Genomic DNA, 19,419 nt, shown 5'->3' on the forward strand with positions numbered 1-19,419 from the left:
TTCTTGTTCCCTAGCAGCAATGGTTTTCAACTCTATCCAGTTATTGTGCTTATTTTGCCACTTACTGATTTGCTGGGTTTTGGTGTGTTCCCATTTAAGTAGATAAACTTGTTGGCATGAATATGAAGTAGAAATAAATTTGTTAACATAGTTCAACAAATTTATTTAAAATCACAGTGTAATAAGCAACATGTTCATTTAGAAATAATGTTTTTTGAAAAAATATTTCATAGAACAGTTACTTAAAAACCTCATGCTTTTCTCCAACTTTTTAATTTGAAAAATTTCAAATCCATAGAAAAGTTGAACACCTATGCACCTTTACCCAGGTTCAACAGTTGAAATTAGTAGTTCTCTTTTTATACACACATAACGCACATATAAACATCTTTTGGAGGAGAACCATTTGAAAGCCAGTTAAGACATCATGCCCTTAACCCCTAAATACTTAAGCATGTGTTTTCTAAGAAGAAGGCCATTCACCTACATGACCATGATAATAGTATCAGACCTAAAAAAGTTAATAATTCCATAGTATTTAATGCACACTCACGGGCAGATCTCTCCAGTTGTCCTCATAATACTCTCCTTTCCTTCCCTTTCTCTTCTTTCCCAAGGGCCAGTTAAGTTTCATTTGATTTTATTGTCTACCTAGTTTCTTTTAAAATATACGTATTGGTTTATGACTTTGCATGTCTTACTAGTGTAAAGGCCATTACTTTCAGTCATTCTAGTTTTAGTGTCTGGGCTACCAAAGTAGGTACTAAGAGCTTTTCTAGTCATGTACTGATACTGTCACTAAATTATATCTCAATCCACTAGTATTCATTTATACAATATTAAGACATTAAAAAATAACCTATTGGAGCATCTGTTCATGACCTTTGCATTATACTTAGTCTACTACTTTCAAAATTCATTTTTAGAATGTGTGTTTGTAAGAGTGAATCATGTATTTTCAAGGTCATATACCACAGACTTAACTGAGTTCATTTTTCTTTTTGATAAATCAGAGGTCAGAAACCTAGACAAATACCTTCTATTACAAAACTTGTAAAATAAGTATTTGAACAAACATAGTATTTGTTATTTTTAAGTTTATAAGGGATAAAACAAGTTTTACATCCAGAGTGGTTTAAAACCATTCCCCACGTAGGTAGTATAACCACACAACTTTAGAGTAAATGTTTTCAAGTCAGACTGCCTAGTTTCATATTTGTTCTGTATCTCTTACTAAGTGTGACATTAGACAAATCACAGTCAAACTCTCATTAAGCATCATCTTTTCACCTGTAAATAGGCATAATAGTACCTACTTCAAACAGTTTTTCTGAGCATCAGTCATGCTTATATGTGTAAAACTTACCCTGTGCCTGACCTATGGAACACACTGTTAGCAACTAATGTTTGGATACTCAGAATTTGCTCACATCCCTAGTCTCTGAGCATCAACCAGAAAGTTTAGGACTAATTATCTCCAGGCTACAAACTCTATCTGTTAGCAAAGTCAGCAGGGAGCCTTGAGCTGGATGTACTCTGAGTAAGGTCCCTCCTCTGTGCTTCCATTACAAAGGCCAGTAAGTCAGTCCAGAACTCTGCAGGGCTCTTGGAAAGACCTTGCTACCCCTTAACATAAGGCCTTGCCACAACTTTATGCCTCAAAACCATTAAGGCAAATTTCATATGTCTTTGGTTCCTATTTTATCACCACAAGTAGCCCCAAATGACTCTTCACATCCTTCTTTCTGGACGCACATTCCTTCAGCAACACCTAAAACATGTCCCCTGTGCCCTCTGGAACTCAGTCAATCGTCAATAAAACTTCCTGGATTTTTAAACTTCTCTCAACCTTCTCTTTACATAATTGTTCTAGTTTAAACTATTTCTCTTGAATCCTTTTCAGGAGGTCCATTTTTTCTTTCCAAATGCTTCATACCACTAGAGTTGCAAACAGATTAGATGTCTCCTTAATCTTCAGTGCCCTAAAATGCCTCATTTTGTATTTTATATCAAACTATAGCATCCACTATTTCCCCTTATTGAAAATGAACTCCTGTTTTCTCCCACTCTCATCTTCATTCTTTGAGTCACTGTCATTCTAAAACTTTGGTCATAATTCTTGATTTCAACGTCTACCCTACATTATTTTTTCCAGTGTCTAAGTTCCTTGTCATCTTTTCCCAAAGATCTTGCTGTAGCCTGTATCAGCCACTTACACCTGTCATTAAATCCTAATTTTTGTCATTACCAACATCCATAATCCTTGATACCAATTTCAAGCATCCACTCTGACCACCACCTCCTAATTTTTTTTTAAGCACTTGCCCCCTCACACCCTAATAATTCATCAATCTCACCAAATCCTACAATTCACTCGTCATACCACTTTTGCATTCTCCCTCACTCCCTTGAAGTCTTTACTCTTTACCCAGCTTGAATTACCTGGTCAATTCTTTGTCAATGAAAAAATTAACCAGTCAATCTAAGAAAAAAATGGAAAATCTTATTTGAGCCAAATTAAGGATTATAACCTGGGAACAATCCTCTCAGAAAGTTCAGAGAACTGTTCCATTAGAGGACAAAGAAGAGTTATTTAAGTTTTTGGAGACAGGGCTGTACATAAAATGCCACCTTATTGACAATCTGCTAAAATCTAACTACAAAGTAGGTCATCACGGCCCCTTACAAGATCAAAAGCAATGTTATCTAGAGAATAAACTTGTGGTTGCCAAGGGGGAGAGGACTGGGGAACGGGTGGAGTGGGAGGTTGGGGTTAACAGATGTAAACTTATACATGAAGGGGATAATCAACAAGATCCTACTGTACAACACAGAATACTATATTCAGTGTCCTATGATAAATCATAATGGAAAAGAATATTTAAAAAAGTATATAGGTGTTCCAGCTGTGGTACAGTGGGTTAAGAATCTGACTGCAATGGCTCAGGTTGCTGCAAAGGCATGGATTTGATCCCTGGCTCAGGAACTTCCATATGCTATGGGTGCAGCCATATGTGTGTATGTGTGTTATATATAACTAAATCACTTTGCTGTACAGCAGAAATTAACACTATGAATCAACTATACCTCAATAAAAAACACAAATATATGTCATCAGGAAGAATGATGCAAAAAAAAAAAAAAGGTTTTAAAGAGTTGTCCTTTTGATGCTAGAATGTTGTTCTTTATGGTTGAGCAGGTATTTCTGCCAATGGGGGAGTTTTGGTTAATGCATAATACAGATACTTAATCAAAAAAGAGGGGAAAGAGAAGACCAAAGGGCAGAGAAAATTTATATTTAAATTTTCCTTGACTTGCCCTAGAATATAAATTTTTATTTCCTCACTTTAAGTTTGCTCCTTTATATACATCTTCAAATCCCTTGTTCTTCTCTTGCTTTGATAAAGCAGTTAGGCAAAAGCATACACCTGGGTAAATCTGCTTCCTACATACCTGCATCCACAGGCTATGGCAGGTCAGGGAAAATCAGCAGGACTGTTCTCACTCCCATTCATGATTACTGATATTGAGTAGGCCAGGGGATGCTACTGGCAATCATAGTACATTTTCCTAGTCCATCTATTGATTCTCTTGATGTATTTCAACCATTTTCCACAAAATGCCATCTCACTTCCTTACTCTTCGCTGATAACCACTAAAAATATATATTTAAGAAACCAAAGATCTTCTTTCAACCTCCCATCTACTGGTCTCAGTCAGTGTTCATATGATCTGGCCTTTCTCAGCTACTTTGGATGAACTGTATTCCTTAAAGCCAAAGCTCTACTAATGGACTAGATTTCATGCCTAATTTAACCTTTCTGAAGACACTGCTTCATTTTTTCTCTCCTGTACCATCATCCCCCCACCCCTTCAAATAGATCACTCTCAACAGAATAATATATTATTATTGCCTTCTGTTATAAACTCATTTCTCCCTCCAGCTACTGCCCATTTTTCTGCTCCATTTTATACAAAAATTTCTTGAAAGAGCCATCTACCCTCATTATATCAATTTCTCACTGGTCATTCTTGAACTCACTCCAATCAGACCTCACTACTCTACTGAAATTGTCCTTGTCACAACCATCAATGATCATATGTTGCTAAAACCAAAAAACAGTTCTCGGTTCTCATTTTACTTGCCCATCAGAAGCATTTAATTCAGTTGGTCACTCCCTTCCTGCCACTCTTCCTAGCTTCCAAAGCATGACAATTTCCTTCTACAAGAGCACTCTCTTTTCAGCAAATCAATCACTGCAATATACCACATTAACAAATTGAAGAATCATCTCAGATGCAAAAAGAACTTTTGATGAAATTCAATATCCATTTATGATTTTTAAACTCTCCACAAAGTGGGAAATGAGGGAAAACACCTCAACATAATAAAAGCCATATATGACCACCCATAGCTAACATCATATTCAACAGTGAAGAGCTGAAAGCATTTCTTCTAAGTTTAAGACAAAGATGACCACTCTCATCATTTTTAGTCAACATAGTTTTACAGTCTTAGCCACAGCCATCAGAGAAGCAGGAGAAATAAAATGAATCCAAATTGGAAAAGTAGTAGTAAAATTGTCACCATTTGCAGATGACAGGATACTATAGATAGAAAATCCTAAAGATGCTACCAGAAAACTGCTAGAGCTCATCAACCAATTCTGTAATGTTGCAGGATACAAAATTAATACAAAGAAACCTATTGCATTTCTATACACTAACAGCAAACTATCAAGAAGAGGAATTAAGGAAACAATCCTATTTTCCACATCAAAAAATTAACAAACCTAAGGAGACAAAAAAACCTGTACTCCCAAAACTCAGACATGGATGAAAGACATTTAAGATGACACAAGACAGATGGAAATATATACCATATATATATATTTTTTTGTCTTTTTGCTATTTCTTGGGCTGCTCCCACGGCATATGGAGGTTCCCAAGCTAGGGGTTGAATCGGAGCTGTAGCCACTGGCCTACACCAGAGCCACAGCAACGTGGGATCTGAGCCGTGCCTGCAACCTACACCACAGCTCACAGCAATGCTGGATCGTTAACCCACTGAGCAAGGGCAGGGACCAAACCTGCAACCTCATGGTTCCTAGTCAGATTCGTTAACCACTGCGCCACGATGGGAACTCCTATACCATATTTTTGAATTAGAAGAATCAATATTGATAAAATGGCCATACTACCCAAAGTAATCCATATATTTAATGCGATGACTCTAAGATTACCAGTGGCATTTTTCACAGAACTAGAACAAATTTTAAAATTTGTGTGGAAGCACAAAAGACCCTGAATAACCAAAGAAATCCTAAGAATAAGATAGCTGAAGAATCAGGCTCCCTGACTTCAGAATATACTACAAAGCTACAGTCATCAGAACGGTACGTTACTGGCACAAAACAGATATATAGATCAATGGAACAAGAAAGAAAGCCCAGAAATAAACCCCCATACTTATGGTCAGTGAATCTACAACAGAGGAGGCAAGAATACACAGTGGCGAAAAGACAGTCCCTTCAATAAGTGGTTCTGGGAAAACTGGACAGCTACATATAAAAGAATGAAATTAGAACATTCGCTAACATCTTATTAAAAATAAACTCAAAACGGGAGTTCCCATAGGAACTGTTGCTGTGGCTCTGGCATAGGCTGGTGGCTACCGCTCTGATTGGACCCCTCCCTGGAAATTTCCATATGCTGTGGTGTGGCCCTCAAAAGACAAAAACAAACAAACAAAAAACAACCTAATCAAAAACTAGGCAGAAGATCTACATAGATATTTTTCCAAAGGAGACATACAGATGGTCAGTGGGCACATGAAAAAGATGGTCAACACTTGTAATTATTAAATAAATGCAAATCAAAAGTACAATGATGTATCACTTCATACCAGTCAGAATAACCATCATCAAAAAGTCTACAAATAAATGCTGGAGGGGGTGTGGAGATAAAGGAACCCTCCTATGCCATTGGTGGGAATGTAAATTGGTACAACCACTATGGAAAACAGTATGGAGTTACCTCAGAAAAAAAATATAGAACTACCATGTGATCCACCAATCCCACTCCTAGGCATACATCTGGAGAAAACCATAATTTGAAAAGATAACAGCACCCCTATGTTCATTGCAGCACTATTTACAATAGCCAAGACATGAAAGAAACCTAAGTATCCATTGAAAAATGAATAAATATGTGTTGTATTTACACACACACACACACATACACACACACAAACTGAGTATTATTCAGCCATAAAAAATGAAATTTGCAGCAATATGGATGGATCTAGAGGTTAGCATACTAAGTGAAGTCAGAGAAAGACAAATATCATACATTATTTAAATACATAAAAATGATACAAATGAACATATCTACAAAACAGAAATAGACTCACAGACATAAAAAACAAACTAATGGTTACCAAAGCGGAAAGGAGGGGAAGAATAAATTGGGAATTTGGGATTAACAGAGATGCATACAACTATATATAAAATAAACAACAGGACCTACTGTATAGCACAGGGAACTGTATTCAATATCTTATAATAACCTATAATGGAAGAGAATCTGAAAAAAAAAAAAGCATAACTGAACCAATTTGCTATACAACTGAAAGAAACACAACATTGTAAGTAAACTATACTTCAAATTTAAAAAAAAAAGAACAACTACATTTGGTCTTTTTTCTCCTATTTTCCTTTAGTATTGGAGTGCCCCAAGGCTCAGATCTATGACTTCTACTCTATATTCACCCATGTCCTATGCTGACTACTCCATTTTTTAAAATAACTGATTTTCAGGATTTTCTCTTCCATTTCATTCATCTATTTTTTGCTGAGACAATTCTTAGTGTTTTAAATTATTACATGTAATTATATCTTTTAAAATATTCATAGTAGTCTTCTATATCTGATTAACATCAAGAATTACTTTGTCTTCTATATCTGATTAACATCAAGAATTACATTGTCAAAATCCTGGCTCTAACAGGTGAAGGCCACTTACCTATTTAACTCCTGAAGAGTCAAATCCCAACCCTCATTAAGGGACACTTCGGAATATTTCCGGGAGTAATGGTCAAATTCCTAAAACCACAAAGAAAATTTCAAATTTTGATTAAATATATGGATTAATTTGTAGAGAAATGTTTGTATAACAAAACTTCATTTTCCTATCCAGAAATATAGTTATGTTTCTACTTATGCAAGTATTTCTGGTTTTTTAATTCTCTTAAAAATAATGTAATTTGTGTTAATTTCTGCTAAGATTTTTGCTACTGTTGCTAGTATGAATGTGGTTTCCTTACCCTTAATGTATTTTATTGGCTTTTGAGACCTCGAAGAAAAACTAGAGGTATTAGTTAAGCATATTTCGCAACAACTTACCTTATAAATTCCTATTCATCTTATAAAATATATTCATTTTTTCAGTTAGTTTTTTCATGTAAATAATATAGTGTGATGTTGTTACATTTATCTCATGCTACCTTTAAGTATGCAGTTAGTTCCTTTTCCTTCTGTTTTTACACTTGCTTGGGCTTCCATAACAATGTTAAGTAACAGTGGTGCTAACTTAACAATCCTTTTCTTGATTGTGACTATAAATACAGGAAAGCTTACACTGGTTTATGATGGCTATTAGCTTGAGATATATATTTTAATGATTTTACAAACACTTTTTCCTCTTCATTTGGAACAGAATTTGGATTTTATCAAATGCTTTTAAAATTTATCACATCAGTAATTCTCCTATAATTTATCTTATAACACATTCTTATATTTACAGTGTCTAATATTAAACCATTCTTGCTTATACTCCTTGGATAAATCAACATGGTTTTAAAAACTCTTGTGTTTTGGGTTCTGTGGTTGTCTTGTAATGGGCTATGTTTCAATAATAAATAAACTCTTTAATCTCATTAGATTAACATAATGAAATCTATTTCTCACTTATGTAAAGTTCATTACAGATTGGATGGTCCTTCTCAGTCCCAAGATTATACCGTCTGGAATACAGACTCAATTGATGCAACAAGGGAAGAGAGGATGGAGAAGGCATACGGGTTCTTAATTGCCTCAGAATGATACATTATTTATACTCACATTCAGGGCTAAAGTTAATAACATTGCCCCGACCCACTGCAAAGGGTTTGAGGATGTTATTTATAAAATGGCACACACATATTTACATAAAATATATACATATTTGCCATTCTTATAGCTTTATGGGCATTTTAGCAAAAAAATTTGGAGATGCTGTACCTGGCACTAACAGCTGAAGGCCACTTACCTATTTAACTCCTGAAGAGTCAAATCCCAACCCTCATTAAAGGACACTTTGGAATATTTCTGGGAGTAATGGTGAACTGGCCTTCTCAGAGGATTTAGGAAAGATTTGGGTCTGGAGAGAAGTTTTGAGCTGCCCTTTATTATGAAAATTGTGAACTGTTAAGTAGTATATTTAACAAGCAGAACTACAAGTATAATTATAAAAGCAAAAATTTTGTTGACCTGCTCAGTGAGACTAACACTGACCTTGTTCCTGGATTAAAAAAATGAGATGGATTGATTATTCTGGATAGTTTAAATTACTATTTAAAATACCCAGTCCTACATAACAGGGAAATCTTCCAGTTTTATTCCATTTTAGAACTACTCTCCTGCTCTCAGATAAGACATGAGGCAGGTGAGAAGCCTGTGTGGAAGGAAGCACAGCTAGCATCTTCTTCCTTTTTCTACTCTTTCTCCCCCAGCTAGCTAACTGAAGTTTCAGCACCATCAAGGTTGAAATGAGGGAAAGAAAATGTGGAGGGAGCAAGAAACTTGTTACTTGACTGGTACTGTTGGTAGTTTTGGACTCTCTGGGTCTGGAAGGCATTTAAAGATTTCTCTCTCCTCATGGAAACTCTTGAGGCGGGCATTGGAGGAATCCCTTACTGGGGTTTTCTCACTTGTGTTCTCTTGATTTGGATGATACACTAGTCTCTGGCTTATCTCTTATTCCTTTCCCAGCTCTTAGGAGTCCAGCAATACTTCTAGTTTCTTTATGCTGAATTCTGATGCTCCTTTAGACCACTCTTCTAGAGAGCACCTAGTCCTGTCAAACAGCTCTCATGTGTGGCCCATGTTTTGCCTCCAGAAAACTTGTATCCTTGGCAACAAAATATAGGTGTACTGCCCAATACAACATGGTAATAAAATCTTTTCTAACGCTATCAGAGTAGTTAGCAAGCTAGTCTTTCAACAAATTTTTTAGGTGGGATTCAGACACCAGTATACTGTGCTCCTTCTTTCCCCAAATTCAGGGGACACATACTCCTGGGAAAGTGATATTATTCCTAGGTCCGGAGTAAGTCTTGGTTGGTTTAAGTCAATCATGGCAAATCCATTCTTCTCACCTGTGATTGGTTTAGGCATGGACATGTGGTAAAGTTGTGGGCAGTGGCAAATGAAGTGAAATCTGCTGAGACATGACCTTCTGGGAAGTTTCTTTTTTGTTAAAAGTGAGTTATAGTGAGAGATAGATCTTTTCCCCCCTCTGTACAATTTTTTGTTTAGATGATATATGTAAATTTCTCACACAAGAGCCCCCATGAGGAAAAGCTGATCTGGTAAAGATGGAAGAGTAGTAAAAGAAGTTGCTTGTGGCATCACTCTAAGTCACAGAACCAACAAGTCCTGGATCCAGCCCACATTTTGGCTCTTTGATAAATAAAATAATGAATGCTTCTTATGTTTAAGCCATTTTTTTGTGTTAATAATTGCTAAAAGCCTCTGATGTGATAGAAGCACTTAATATGTGCCAAGATCCTGCTAAAGCACTGTACAGTATGACTTTAAAAATCTGGAGATTGACCAAGATAGCAGTGTAGAATGACCCTGAATTCAGGTCCCCTCACAAGCACATGAAAATCACAACTATCTGCAGAATAACTGTTGATGAAAAAGATTGGAACCTACCAGAAAAAAATCAGCAACTAAAGGCATAAATAAGGAACCACAATTAGATGGGTAGAAGGGGAAAACTTGGGATATAATCAAATCCTATACCCCCTGAGTGGGCAACCCGCAAGCTAGAAAATAATTATATTGCAGAAATTCTCCCAGGCTGGGAGTCCAATACTGGGAAGATGAGCACCAGAACATTTAGCTTTGAAGGCAGTGGAGCTTAATTGCAGGAGCTCCATAGGAGTGGAGGAAATAGAGACTCCACTATTAAAAGCGGCACACAAATCTTACACACATAGACAGGAATCAGTGCAAAAGTAGTAACTTAATAGGAGGCTGTTCTAGATCTACATGCTGGTCCTAGAAGTCTCCTGAAGAGGCAGGGGCAGCAGCGGCTCAACCTGGGACATTGGTGTCAGGCATATGGGGGAACATTCAGCTGCATGAACACTTGTAGCAGCTTACATTTTGGGTCATTAGTGCCAAGACCTGGCCCCACCTAACAGCCTATAGGCTGAAACACTTCAGGCCAAACAACTACTTAGGCAGGGACACAGCCTCATCCATCAGCAGATAGGCTACATAAAGAATAAAGAGCCCTCAGCTACCTCTGGAGACACCCTACACACAGACCAGCCCACCAGAGGGCTAAGACCCAGCTCTACCTACCAGTGGACAGGCAGTGACCCCTCTCACCAGGAAGACTGCACAAGCCTCTGGACCAGCCTCACTCACTACAGTGCAAAATCCAGAAGCACGAAAACTACAGTCTTTCCAGACCCTACCCTGAGACCAGCTCAGCCCTGGCCCTGACCACTAGCAGGCCAATGCAAACTTAAGAACACCCCTAAGTGTCAACTATGTCAGGAATCTGTCCCCACAACACTAATGATCTGAAATGCTCCCTGGTATCCCTGAGACCTGCAGCCAAACTCCAGAAAACAGTTCTGTCTGTTTTCCAGCACTAACCTCAGGCTTCACCTTCCAGTAAGTAGGCAACAGTCCCAGAGTCTTCAGGACCCTAACTCCACCCACTAATTAGCAAGCCCCAGCCCAGGGCCCCATAAGATTCCAACAGCCAACCACCTCGTGACCTGACCCTGCTAAGCAGCAGCAGCAGCACAAGGCAGAGCCTGGCAACCAACCAGATGAGGGGCCAACCAAGCCTTCCAGACTGCCCCTATAGTGAATCCTCCACAACAGAAGGACCCATGCAGCAATTTTAGAGGAATCCCTTAGGGCATAGAGTTTGGATGACAAGGGAGGAAGGTACTCCTGGGATGCACAGTATTCCTCCTACAAAGGGCCATTTCTCCAAGTTAGAGAAACCTAACAAACCTATCACAAACATAAAAATAAAAGTAGCAACTTAGACTAAATAAGCCTGGGGAAGAATATGTTCCAAATGAAGGAATAAAACTCCAGAAGAAGAACTAAATGAAGTAGATATAGGTAATAAACCCAAGAAAGAGTTCAAAGTAATGATTGTAAAGATGATCAAAGAAATCTGGAGGAGAATGGATGCACAGAGCAACTAGTCAAAAGTTTTTAACAAAGGGTTAGAAAATATAAAGATAAAGAATACAATAACTTAAATGAAAAATACACTAGAAGGAATCAACAGTAAACTAAATGATTCAGACAACAGATCAATGAGCTGGAATACAATAGTAGAAATCACTGCTGCCAAACAGAAAAAAGAAAAAAAAATGAAGATGATTTAAGAGATATCTAAAACATCATCAAGTGCATTAATATTTACATTATAGAGATCCCAGAAGAGGAAAAGAGACAAAGGGCCTGAGAACAAACTTGAAGAGATAATAGTTGAAAAACCTTCCAAACCTGGAAAAGGAAACATTCACCCAAGTCCTGGAAGGGCAGAGTGTTCCTCAAAGGATTAACCCAAAGAGGAACACGCCAAGACACATTATTATCAAAATGACAAAAATTAAAGATAGAGAATACTAAAAGCAGCAAAATGCAAGCAACGAGTAACATATAAGGGAACTCCCATAAGGCTATCAGCTCATTTTTTTTCAGCAGAAACTCTGCAGGCCAGAAGCAAGTAGCACAATGTATTTAAAGTGATGGAAGAGAAAAACAACTAAGAATACTCTAGCCAGTAAGGCTCTCATTCAGATTTGATGGAGAAATCAAAAGCTTTACAGAAAAGAAAAAGCTAAAAGAATTCAGCACGACTGAACAGCTTTTCAAGAAAAGTTATCAGAACTTCTCTAGGTGAAAAAGAAACAGCCACGATGAGAAACAAGAAACTCATGGGAGGAAAAGCTCAACAGTAAAGGTGAACATACAATAAAGGTAAGAAGTCACCCACACACAAAGCTAGTAGGGAAGTTAAAAGAAAAAAGTAATAAAATCATCTGTATCTGCAATAAGCTGTTAATGGATACACAAAACACTTAGATGTAAAACATGGTATCAAAAACAGTAATTGTGAGGGGAGGAGAGTACAAATTCATTTGAAATTAGAGATCAGCAACTTAACAATCACATATTGATATAACTACTATACAAAAATCTCACAGTAACCACAACAAAGTCTGTAATATACACACAAAAAAGAAAATAGAATCTAAATATAACACTAAAGATAGTCATCAAATCACAGAAAACAAAAGAAAGGGGGAAAAAGACCCACAAAAATCCAAGAACAAAATGGCAGTGAGAACATACCTATCAGTAATTAGCTCAAATGTAAAAGGAATAAATGTTTCAACCAAATACACAGATTGGTTGAATGGATACAGAAACAAGAAACTCAGGTCAGATCTAGAGACACATACAGACTGAAGGTGAGGGGATGGAGAAAGATATTCCATGAAATGGAAATAAAAAGAAAGTCAGAGTAGCAATATTTCTTTATTTTTCCTTTTCTTTTTAGGGCCACTCATGTGGCTTATGGAAGTTGCCAGGCTAGGGGTTGAATCAGAGTTGCAGCTATTAATCTACACCACAGACGCAGCAACACCAGATCCAAGCTGCATCTGCAACCTACACCACAGCTTGTGGCAACACCAGATCCTTAACCTACTGAGCAAGGGCAGGGATAGAATCCACATCCTCATGGATACTGGTTGGGCTCTTAATCCTCTGAGCCACAACAGGAACTCCAAGAGTAGCAATACTTCTATCAGACAAAAACCCAAAAACAATAAAAGCCAAGAAAATCCCACTTTAAAATAAAGACTTAGAAGAGACAAAAAAGGACACTACATATTGATCAAGGGATCAATCCAGTAAGACATAACAATCCTAAATATATATGCACATAGGAGCATCTCAATATACAAGGCAAATAATAAAGATAAAAAAGTAGAAATCAACAGTAACACAATAATAATAGAGGACTTTAGCATCCCACTTACATCACTGGACAAATCATCCAGACCTCCCCTTCCCATCCAAAAAAAAAAAAAAAATTCCAATAAGGAAACACAGGCCTTAAATAATGCATTAGACTGAATGGGCTTAATTGGTATTTATACAGCATTCCATCTAAAAACAGTAGAATATGCATTCTTTTCAAGTGCACATGGAACATTCTCTAGGATAGATCACAGCGAGGCCACAAAACAAGCCCTAGTAAATTGAAGAAAACTGAAATATCAAGTATTTTTTTCCAACCACAATGTTAGGAGACTAGAAATGCCCTATAAGAGAAAAAGCTACCAAAACCACAAATATGTGGAGGCTAAACAACATGCTACTAAACAAATGGATCACTGAAAAAATATAAGAGGAAATAAAAAATACCTAGAGACAAATGAAAATAAAAACACCGTGATACAAAACCTATGGGACACAGAAATAGCAGTTATAAGAGGGAAGTGTTTGGCAATATAAGATACAAGAAAAATAATTTCCTGATGAAATAATAAAGATTAAAGCAGAAATCAATGAAATTGAAAATTTAAAAAATCTTTTTAGGGCCACACCTGTGGCATGTAGATGTTCCCAGGCTAGGTGTCAAATCAGAGCTGTAGTCATGGGCCTATGCCACAGCCATGGCAACTTGGATCCATCTCTTTTTTGTATCTGTTCTCTTTTGTGACAGAAACAAAAGCAAAAATAAACAAATGTGACCTAATTAAACTTATGAGATTTTGCATAGCAAGGGAAACCATAAACAAAACAAAAGAGAAAAAAACAAAATGAAAATTCACAGAATGGGAGAAAATATCTGCAACTAATGCAATCAAAGAGGGATTAATTTTCAATATACACAAAGAGCTCATACAGCTTAATATAAAAAAAAAAAAAACAACCCAGTCAAAAAACGGGCAGAAGACCTAAATAGACATTTATCCAAAGAAAACATACAGATAGCATATGCGCACAAATACTCAGTATCAACAATTATCAGAGAAATCCAAATCAAAAGAATAATGAAGTACCACCTCATGCAGGTCAGAATTGCCATCATCAGAAAAAAAAAAAAAATCTACCAATATTAAGTTTTAGAGAGGGTGTGGAGAAAAGGGAACCCTCCTACACTATTGGTGCGTATGGAAGCTGGTGCAGCCACTATGGAGAACAGTAAGGAAGTTTCTTAAAAAACTAAAAATAGTTACCATATGATCCAAACATCCCACTTCTGGAAAAAAAACACAATGCTAATTTGAAAAAACACATGCACTACAATGTACATTGCAACAGCATGTACAATGGCCAAGACGTGGAAGCAATCTAAATGTCTATTGACGGATGGATAAAGAAGATGTGATGCATACACATACACACACACAGGAATATTACTCGGTCATAAAAAAGAATGAAGTAATTCCATTTGCAGCAACATGGATGGACCTAGAGATTATCATACTAATAAATTGAGTGATATCACAAATATAAGTGATATCACTTATAAGTGGGCTATAAAAATGATAAAAATAAACTGATTTGTAAGACAGAAATGGACTGACATAGAAAACAAACTTACAGTGGTTACCAAAAGGAAAAAGAGGGGGAGGGATAAATTGATAATTTTGGATTAACAAGATACATACTACCATATATAAAATAAACAACAAGGACCTACTTATAGCACACTTAACTATATTCACTATCTTTTAATAACCTATAATAGGAAAGAATCTGAAAAAGAATATGTATAACAATCACTTTGCTGTACACATGAAACTAACACAACATTGTAAATCAACTATATGTCAATTTAAAAAAGAAAAAAAATATATGAGTCCTTCTTTCAAAGAGGTATTTTATTTAATGAGGTGGGTATTTTATAAACATTATCTATTAGGGAGGTACTGCTATAGTCCTTAATCTTAAGAGGAAAGAAAGACTGTATAGTCCAATTCTAAGAACCAGGCAGCATTTAGGAGAAATGAGTAGTACTTCTATTGTAAACGAGCAGAACCCTATAAGGCCTTCCTAAAATAAACACTCTCCCTTGTCCCCCACCTGATTTTAGTCTGTAGAAAAGCTTTAACCAAAAAATAAACTAATCAGAAGTGAAACAATGCGTAAAAAGTCAAGCAAGACAAACTAATAATACTTGAGCCTCTCAACAAAATTGAGGGCTCTTAGTTCTTCCTCAAGGACTACAGACTTTTAGTTCTTCCTCAAGCACTGGAGACTTTTAGTTCTTCCTCCAGCACTGGAGACTTTTAGTTCTTCCTCAAGCACTGGAGACTTTTAGTTCTTCCTCAAGCACTGGAGACTTTTAGTTCTTCCTCAAGCACTGGAGACTTTTAGTTCTTCCTCAAGCACTGGAGACTTTGTTCTTCCTCAAGGACTATGGATAATATTCTGATCCATGTCCTTTGAGCTGTTTTGCAGATACTGAAACCCCCATCAGGTGGAGAAGTTAACATTATGCTGCCCACAAGCACAGAGACCCCAGATGATTGGAAGCAGAAGGTTGATGATGCTGACTCCTGATCACCTCACCACCGACCAACTGGAAAATGTCCACAGCCAATCATGCCCTGCTCCTTGAACACTGTAAGACTCCTCCCTACTCTCTCCAGGGTGGAACACACATTTCTGAGGGCACTAGTCTGCTGTGGCCTCCTTTCCCTGGCAAAGCAATACAACCATTCTTTTCTGCTTCACCCAAAACCCTGTCTCCGAGTTTCTTTTTGGCACCTGTGAACAGAGGCTGCTCTTTACCAGAGCAACACTATCACTGGTAAAGAAAAGTCTGCTCTCCCCAAAAGCAGACAATCAGAATTCTTATTTATTGGGGTTTATGGAACTTTAAAAGAGGAAGTACAAAAATGACTCAAAATCCCCACATGAAAAAGAATATTGATTTGAGGGAACTAATGTAGATCACTTCAAAGAGGCTCTGCTTAAAAATAACAATTATGAGCACAGCAGAGAACGGAAATTGTGGCTCTCCTTCCCCCCACCAAGAACCTCTGATCTCCCCCTACAGCCTCAGCGCACCCTTCACATGTAACACACAAGCCCCACTAGGGCTCTGTCAACTTGGATGCATCTGTGCATTTCTGTGAATCCCAGAGCAACCAAGTTTATCAAGTTGCTCAGAAATACCTTAATTATTTACCTCAGGGCCATATTGCCTATCCCAGGATAGCTCTAGCCATGTTTGCCTAATTAGTTATATCAAATAAATAACCCTGGGGCATTTTAGAGTGTTTACTTATTTTTCACTCTGCTATAGATCTGTTTAGAGCCATCTCTGCTGGCTATTTTCTTGCAAAAATAGATAAGCCTCTTTGTTATCTGGAGTGAGAAACTGAGCCTGGTACTGATGAGATCACCCTTAGTTAATTCTATGGTGACCCTATATGTTTATTTACAGACCATTTTTTACAAAGAAATGATCAACTCATCTATTTTTGGAAAGTGGCTGTGGGTTTGTATTTCCCTTCTGCAATATTCACAAAAGAGGAGTCATGTACCTATAAGCTAATCTATTAAATAAAATTAAAGAAGTGATTCTCCCTCAAGATTTTCACCAAGGAACATTAATTGCTAATATATTTTATATGTACTAGAAGAGGAATCACAGGTGCACAAACTTCTGCTAGTAATTAGGTGAACTAATTTCCCCCAAACATGCTGATCTATAGGTCTAGGGCTCTTTCTGTGGGATCACATAACTTAACTGATTTATTGACCTTATTTCAAAAATGACCCAACACAGGATCTTTTTTAGTTTGACCCATTTCAATCTTCTTCCTGAGCAGCACAACCTCCAGTGCTTTAAAATATTCATAGTTCAAGGATATATTCTTCTAAAGTAAAGCAGTCCTTTGGGAGGGCCCAGCAGACCCAGTCCAGGTGCTACGGGGCTGTGTCAAGTCTTGTCTTTTTTTCTTTCATGGTGTTGAGATAGGAGATATGTGGGCTTCAGTATAAACATTTGCAACTAACTGGTAGTTGTCTTTTGTGAACTTTTTAAACAATGGTAATGACAGGATCAAAAGAGGGGCTAAGCCCTGCTTGGGCAAAAGACCAAGAGGTCACATAGTTCCCATCCTCAGGGTCGGGGAGACCCCAAATACACATGCACGGAGACACTGCTCTGGGCCAAAAAGGGAGGGGGTCTAGATAAGCTTCCCACCATGCCTTCCTTTGGAATCCATCTTGGCCAAAGGACGAGCTTGCAGACTGGGGAGGGACCTGGGTCTGGTCGGTGTAAAAAATAAAACAATATAATTGGCCAAGGGAAAACAAAGACCTGCCCTATACAAGTGGTTTAAATCACCACTGGTATGCTCCTCATTCAGGGTGATGTCTACACCTCTGCTCCTGTGGGTGCTTTGCTTCTGCCTTAGATAATTCTCTCCCTCATGTTGTACTATGTTTCTAACAATAAATTTTATACCTATTTTAACAATCTTTGCCCCTTGAAACATCCTTGCTTTCAATAGGGGGCAAGAATCAGGGCAATACTTTTAGCCTCTTGCTAGTCTGGCAGCTAAGATTTCTGGTCTTCACTCAGGCAGCCCTGGTTCAATTTCTGAGCAGAGAATTAAGATCTTGCCCCAAGCCATCATTCACTGCTGTTTCTCTGAGATCAGTGTGGCCTGAAAAGAAGGTTAGGCCTACCTGACCTCTTGCTGTCGTCTGGGCCTGCTGCCATCTCTCCCATGGGCACAGCTTGGACAAGTCCACGTGGGCATCCACACACATGTACGCTTACACATTTGCTCATGCACATGTGCCTTCCAGGAAATAAGACTCCTAGCTTGCAGACAGAGGCTGTCTAAATACACATTTAGAAAAGTATGTCCTAGCCTTCTTCATCTCTCCATATATCCCCCTAATGTTTGATCATAAGAGTTTAGTGACTACAGCTTGCTTAGACATCCATGTCTCCTCTCTGTCACTACAGCTATGAGGTTTCTGGGAATGAAGTCTTGGAATAATGCCGACAGATATGGGTAGTTCCACTACGTCTTAACCAACGTGTTCCCTATTAAGATCTCTGAAACACCTTTATTTGGGTTACTTTGAAACTATGAAGCTTCCCCAAGAACAAAGGCAGAAACTTTGAGCAGGGCTGTTTTAACACAACCCCTAATCTTAGGAACATCAAAGGTTAGTGAACAGGGGTAGACAAAGAAATGGAAAGAAACAGCTGTTAATATAATACCATGTTTAAGTACTCTAGTAGTGGTGGGATGGAAAGCTATAGGAACATGGAGGGTGTACTACTGCCTGAGCAGAGCAAATTTCAGAGAAAAACTATTGTTTTTTGAACTGTATCTTGAAGAACAAGTAGGAGTTTACCAAGCAATGGAAGAATGGTCAGGGAAGGGTAGGAGTTAGGACTGGACATCAGGAAGGCATTTCATCTACAAAGAGGCCTAAAAAGCCCAGAGCCATAAATTGCAATGTGTATTCTTAACCGCAGTTAGTCACTAACCAGATGGATTTCAATTTCCCTCCCAGGGCAAAGATCACCAGGCTCTTACCTCTCTTCTTGACTTTCTCTCATCTTATGAAGATGCCATTACAGAAACACCATCATGACCTTCTCTGCTTATGCAGATTAATTAGCAGGTGTGGGGCCTCCAGACACTGTCTCTCCCCTGTTGTTTTTCCTGAACCAAACTCGGTCCGATTGCTCACACCAGTAAAGCCAATCTAATAACGTGGGGCTTATGGTGAAAGAAGGTGCAGTTAGTTGCACAACACCACACAAGGAGCTCAGGACAGGTAGTGCTCAAGCAGCCTGAACTTCCTGATGGGTTTCAACAAGGTATTTTAAAAGGCCAGGTGAGGGCGGGGCATCTCAGGGCATGTAATCAGCTCATTCAAAGTTCTCGGATTGGCTGATGGTGAGGTATCAGGGCGGTGTCACAGAGGTTAACGTTATCAATTCTTAGGCACCAGCAGGTTTGGGGACTATGTGCTCGTGGTCATCAAGTAGTTAATTTCTTCCATTTGGTGGTGGTTTTAGCATCATTAAAACAACTCAGGCCATGTGCAT

General features: G+C 37.9%; 1 long non-coding RNA gene across 1 annotated transcript in view; it reads right to left on the reverse strand.

Annotated features, from left to right (window-relative positions):
* The window catches only part of LOC110255510 (uncharacterized), a 41,624-nt gene extending 22,454 nt beyond the window's left edge, over nt 1–19,170 (reverse strand). Inside the window, exons 1-2 of the long non-coding RNA XR_002335922.2 lie at nt 18,902–19,170; nt 7,024–7,103 (exon numbers count right to left, since the gene is read on the reverse strand). This is a non-coding gene — a long non-coding RNA (uncharacterized LOC110255510). The remainder of the gene's footprint in view (nt 1–7,023; nt 7,104–18,901) is intronic.
* Between the last annotated feature and the right edge of the window lie 249 nt (nt 19,171–19,419).

The sequence above is a fragment of the Sus scrofa genome, chromosome 9, assembly GCF_054392235.1.
Source record: "Sus scrofa isolate SSC_HxYL_T2T_F1_AM1 chromosome 9, Sscrofa_HxYL_maternal_Yorkshire_Landrace_v2.0, whole genome shotgun sequence".
In the NCBI taxonomy this organism is placed as follows: Eukaryota; Metazoa; Chordata; class Mammalia; order Artiodactyla; family Suidae; genus Sus; species Sus scrofa.